The sequence below is a fragment of the Hypanus sabinus genome, chromosome 13, assembly GCF_030144855.1.
Source record: "Hypanus sabinus isolate sHypSab1 chromosome 13, sHypSab1.hap1, whole genome shotgun sequence".
NCBI classification, from domain to species: domain Eukaryota; kingdom Metazoa; phylum Chordata; class Chondrichthyes; order Myliobatiformes; family Dasyatidae; genus Hypanus; species Hypanus sabinus.
This window is the reverse complement of record NC_082718.1, coordinates 59,098,928-59,105,063: the sequence shown is the minus strand read 5'-3', so window position 1 is coordinate 59,105,063 and position 6,136 is coordinate 59,098,928. Positions and strand designations below refer to the sequence as shown.

At 43.3% G+C, this 6,136-nt stretch overlaps 1 protein-coding gene across 3 annotated transcripts in view; it reads left to right on the top strand.

The window, feature by feature from the left end:
• Positions 1-6,136, top strand: part of LOC132403895 (GTPase KRas) — a 52,078-nt gene that overhangs the window by 2,125 nt on the left and 43,817 nt on the right. The window lies entirely within an intron of this gene.

The following is a 6,136-nucleotide window of genomic DNA, read 5'->3' as shown; positions in this document are numbered from 1 at the left end:
CAGGTTACTAATGTAGGTCTTTTGTATAAGCGAAGTGGCGTAAAGCGAGGGACACCTGTAAATGACTGTGGGGTTTGTCTTCTCACAGACAGTCACGAAACAAAGAAACACCATGAAACCAGTTTAAACATCAAACGCCCAACACACAAAAACAATCACGCAAATGGCAAAAAAAGAGCGAAAATGAACACAGAATATTAAGCATTGAACTGCAGAGTCCCTGAGACAGTCTAGTTCAGTTCAATTTAATGCCGCCGTTCTTTGGCTGCAGAGGTGGTCTGCCCTCATCAAAATTGTGCAAAATAGCAATGAAATCGAGTAAGCAGAAACACGTATAACATGAACTTCAGAGTCCCCTGAAAACAAGTCCCATCTACAAACCTTGCCCGAGCCTCGTGACCCCTGCACCTTCCTCTGGCAGAAAGTGCTTAACACCCGCTCACTTTCTGCTCTCATCCTCATTGATTTCAATCTTGCTTGTTTTAATTGGGGAGTTGGTTGAGAATTGGAGCTGGTCATGCATGTGCGCTCTGCCATTAGGCTGCAATCTCTATTTCTCAATCATACAGAATTTCCTCAGCCAGCAAAAAAGCCAGCTCGCTCAGTCCAACATCACGTGATCCAAATGTAAATTACAGGCTCCAATCGCACACTGATTAGTGGTTGATTTTTAAAATAGTAGTAGTTTGGTGAACTGTGCAGAAGGTTGCCGCTGGTGCCATCTTATCTGACCATTCAGTGCACTGAATCTGCTCACATCACGGCTCACTTATTATCCCCTCAATCACATTCGCCCAGTTATTGTAGATACCCTTATTAATTAAGAACCTATCATCTTCTGCTTTAAATATACTCAACAACTTGAACTGCACAGCTGTCTGTAGCAGTGAATTCCACAGATTCCCCACCCTTTGGGAAAAGAAATTCCTCCTCTGTCAAAATGGATGTCCCTTATTCGGAGGCTGTGCCCTCTAGTTCTAGACTACCCCACTACAGGAAACATCATCTTCACAGGCCTTTAAATATTGGATAAATTTTGATAACTTGAGTAGTACAGAAGGTATTGAATAACTGGGTGGGTTGGAAATTGTTTTTACAGTGGGTGGTGAATTTCCGGAATTCTGTTTCCCCCCACCCCTACCCCCCAACCTTGCTGGATCATTAGGTATATTTAAGTTGGGAAGAGATAGCCTTTTAAAAGACCAGAGAATTCACAGGATCTGGCATAGGGGTAGAGGCCTGGGGATAGATCAACCATGATTGTATTGAAGAGGAGGGCAGGCTTGAGGGGCCGAATGGTTCTTATTTTCTTCTGTTAAGGATGCACAATTTCACCCATAGAGCGGACTTCTGTCAGAGCTATTCCACTGCCAAATTGCCTTTAATCGATGTTTATATGATCAAGTGGCTACAGTTAGGTTTTCAAAATGTCACCAGTGTTAATTTAAATCATTCCTATTGTAATTAAGATTGTGTGAACCCTAATTGTTTCTAAAGTGACAGTGTACTCTGTTGTAGTTCAGTGCAGTCTGTGGTTTGGGATAAGACTGGGGTCAAGCACTCATTTGTACCTCAGTGGCATTGTTCACATGATGCACCTTGGTAACAGGATGAGCAACTGGAGATGTGTCACATCACATTGAAGTCGAAAGGCACTGGGATCATTAATGTAGTGAGTGGAAACACTGGTGGCTTGGCTGGATTCTGATTAGGTGGGTGACCAGTTCATTGTAATTTCACCAGCAGCCCAAAATGCCCATGATTGAGTTTGTCCCAGAATCAATCAGGTTTATTATCACTGATGTCCTAAAATTGTCATGCAGCAGTACAGTGCGTACCAACTTATAATAAATGTAATGGAGTCCAGTTTATTGGGATGCCTCAGGACCTATCCTTTAGCTCAGTTAAGGGACTGCCTCATGTTGATGTTTCATGGAAATAGTTAAAAGTATAAAAAACAAACCACCATTTAACTGAGTAACAAATGCATTTAAATGAAATACTGAACCAATTATTTAAATTTCCAATAGTGTTTGTTGGTCATGTCGATGACAGGAAACCTGTGCGGGAGAGTTTTTAAGGTGGAAAAGCTGTTGCACTGGGGCAGTTCCACTCCCTCGACCTCGGAAGTCCAATTCCAGTGGTACAAGTAGACATCACAACTGGGGTCTTCCCTGATTGCAGTGAATGACCTTGGCCACTTCTCTGCCTCGTCATGCACTTGGCTTTCCACAGAGCATTGCAGAAACGCCTTCTCTGGTGGTTACAGGATGCAGCGGAGTATTGGAGATCTACAGTTGAATCTCATTGTTGATCTCATCCAGCTAGCTTATCAGAACTGACTTTGCATGCTAGGACAAGCTTGTCCCTATCTCAATGGGGTATGAGACCAGCTGGCTACCCTCACCTGGTTTAGCCTACCCATTGAAGCAGTGTACTGGAGTATAACCTCTGTCAAGTGCAAACAACTACTTGGAGCTGAGGGTGAGGGCTGACTGCACCAGAGGTAACATTCAAGATGATCGTCGATACTTTCAAATTCTTCCTAATTCCTACCTTGCAATAGTGAAATGATTACATTTTCAGTCCTGGCCATTTCTGGCATCTGTAAACCCCAATGCTTGAAACCACTGAGCAAAACAGTTCTGAATTGTCTTGCTACTTGTTTCTTGCCAACTATCAGTGACAAAGATCACAGCTTTTTGAACACAAATACATGCAACTGGTGCTAGTTTAAAAACAGTTTGCACCAAGTACGGTGTAGCAGTCAACGGCCACGCAAGTGTCCATGACTGGCACTAATTAGAACTTGTGCAGTGGTCTCCTGCCCCAATTAAGTGGCATAGTGTTCCAAATAGGATGCAGTCCGGACTAATGGATGGCCCAATTAACTGGAATCCACTCTATATATTTAAAAAAAAAGTTGTGCAAAAAGTGTTCATGGTCTGTTGAGAAATCTGATAATGGAGGGGAAGAAACTGTTCCTAAAATGTTGAACGTGGATCTTCAGCCTCCTTTGTTACCTCTCTGATTGTGGTAATGAGGAGAGAGCATGTCTTGCATGGTGAGGGTCCTTAAAGATGTCCTTGAGGCACCTTTGACTTGAATGTGAAACAGCCTTGTCTTTATTCATGTTGAGAATTACCTGGTATTTAGCTTGCTGGCAACATTAAAGACAGTGATCATGATGTCTATTTTGATAGGCTGGCGAGCTGTTACTGAGCAGGTGCTAACTGCTGAAGTGTACAGTGTACCAAGTCCACGGAGGCCAGAGTACAACCTTTCCCCATTGTCGGTGTGTGTGTGTGTGTGAAAATCGCTTCGAATGCCCCAGCTGCTAGTGATGAGTTAATTTTCAGTTAAAGTGTGTATGTGGTCATTGCTGCATTAGATTTGTGTTAAGTTTCAAAGAGGTCTGTTTCAGCAGTGGATGTTTGAGCTGGTTCTTTCTAATGATTGCTTGCCGCTGGTACTGTAAGACCATAATGGGTCATTCAGCCCCATTGAGTTCACTTTGCCATTTGATCATGACTGATTTTACTTTCGCTGTTGGCCCCATTCTCCTCCCCATAACCTTTGACACTCTTGCTAATCAAGAACCTTTCCATCTCCGTTGTAAATGTACCCCATAACTTGGCTTCCACAGCTGTCTACCCTCGGGCTAACGAAATTCCTCCTCATTGAAAGTAGAGATGCCAAGGATTGAACCCTGAGCCGCAGGCTGAGTGCAGCTGCCTTGCCTCCCGTGCTGCAAGGATTGGTGTGGCTTCTCAGTCACAGCTTTCCTACCTGCCCAGGACATCACTCACAACCTGTGCTGGCCCTCAGAGGGATGAGATGGGCACTCACCTCATTTGTGGCTGTGGGTTTGCAAAGAGGGTATGGAGAAAGATGCAGGGGCATGTCGTGGCGCAGCCCAAGCAGGTGTGTGACAGAGGACGCTCTCCGATCTGCAAGCTGCTCCCAGTGACACACACAAAGATGAACAAATACTACTGGAAGATCATCAGCTTCGTGAAATGCGCACTTTGGTCTGCCAGCACATCGATGCCCATGGAGGAATGCTGCTTACAGGCACATTGCAGGTTGCAGAAGTATTTGCTGAGGGATGCATTGAGGCTTGGTGCGGCCTCCGTAAGGGTTGGTGGGGAAAGACCGCAGTATAGTTTTCCTGTTACTCAGTGGGGTGTGGCTGACAAAGTAATGTAGTGGGCCCATGTGAGTGGTAACTGTAATTTATCACTGAACACATTATCTACAAAAGGGTGTTACATGGTTTATTCTTGTAAATGCTCTTTGTTTTGAGTAGTTTATTTTGATTTAAAAAAAATTGTTCTTGCTGAACACCCAAGAGCTTGCCAGTCTGAGCCTAGCATGCAATCCAGTTTGGGGTCGCATTAGGGTGTAATTCTGAACCAGTCTTTCCTCACCTGAGATTCTTTGTTGGGTGAGTTTAATGTCCTATCCTCGTACTATCGGATAAGCAAGGTTATTCTCCCCTGGGCAATGTTGCCAGTACAAGTAGTCTCTGAGTTACGAACGTCTGATTTACAGACAACTCATACTTACGAACCGAGGAAGGAGAACACTGTCCGTCATTTTAAGTCGTTGCATTTGACACCGTGAATGTGTAACTTTGTATCTGGCTTAAATTTTTCTTAGCAAGATTCACCCTGACCCCGGCCCCTCCACCCCCATTCTGGTCAGCTGGTGGTGCAGTGAGATCAGCACCGGGCTGGAGAACAGAGGTTCCTGAGTTCGATCCAGTGACTCCTGTACCATCTGTGCCGTGTTAATGTCAAACTCTCAACTCGACCTCATTTTTAAAAAAAACACTGCCACTTCCAGTTTAAATTCCCACACGGAATATTGTGTTGGATCAAGTACCGTACCCAAACCCAGCACAGCCCCCACTTGTCCCACTTAACCTGTCACAGTGCGGTGGACTTTTGAACCTGGGAAATTCAGTGCGGTGGTCCTTGGGGCCCAAATGGACCTTGGGAGCCGGCGCAGCTCGAGGCCCACAGTGTTTCTGTTCCATTGATGGGAAGCAATCGCAATTGAAAATAAAGTGGAAATAGTAAAGCGTTTGGAAAGAGGTGAAACGCCATCGACCATTGGAAAAGAGTTAGGCTACAGTCAGTCAATGATCGGAACAATTTTAAAGGATAAAGTGAGAATAATGAAGCATGTGAAAGGCCCTGCCCCGATGAAAGCTACAATTATTACTAAGCAATGCAGTGATTTAATTATTGGAATACATAATGTTTAAGTGTTTTATATGCATAGAAAGGTAAAATATATACTGTATACTAAGACAAACGTTTGACTAACTGACACTAAATAATACCGGATGTACTTGTTCCGACTTGCGTACAAATCCGACTTACAGACTCAGGAACCGAACTCGTACGTAACCCGGGGACTGCCTGTAGTATTATTACATCTTTGTTTCTGTTTGAAAGACTTTGCATGTGCTTAAATTGAGCTCAACTTTAAATATGCCCAGTAACTTGGCCTCCACAACTGTCTATGGCAATGAATTTCAGTTCCAACATCCTCTGGCTAAAAATATTCCCTTTATCTCTGTTCTGAAGGGCCACCCTTGTATTGAGGCTCTGCACTCTGTTCTCAGGTTCTTGCACTGTTGGAAGTGTACTCTGGACATCTAGTCTTGGCCTTTCAATATTCAACAGGTTTCAATGAGATCCAACTCCCCACCCATTTTTCTGAACACCAGTGAATCTGAATTGTTGTTGTTAGTATAAAGCAATGTAATTTAACACTAAATGCAGGGAATGTCAGAATGAAAAGGTGTTGCATGGTTTATTCTTGTAAATTTTTTTATTATGAATACCATTTATTCTGGTTAATTAAAAAAAATTGTTCTCCCTCTTCCTCCTGCCCAATATTTAAGCTTCTGCTACTTTAGCCAGTAATTATATGTGTTTCTGTTTGAAGGATTTTGCATACACTTACTGACTGCCAGCTTCAATATTAAAAACACTATAACTGAGATATGCCATATAGATTCAATCATGATGACTTTTGTAGCTAACAGTATAGTGATCTGGTTTTTGGCTTTATAACCCCAGCAGATTAAAATGGGGCAAGTTAATACAGTAGTTAAGCACAA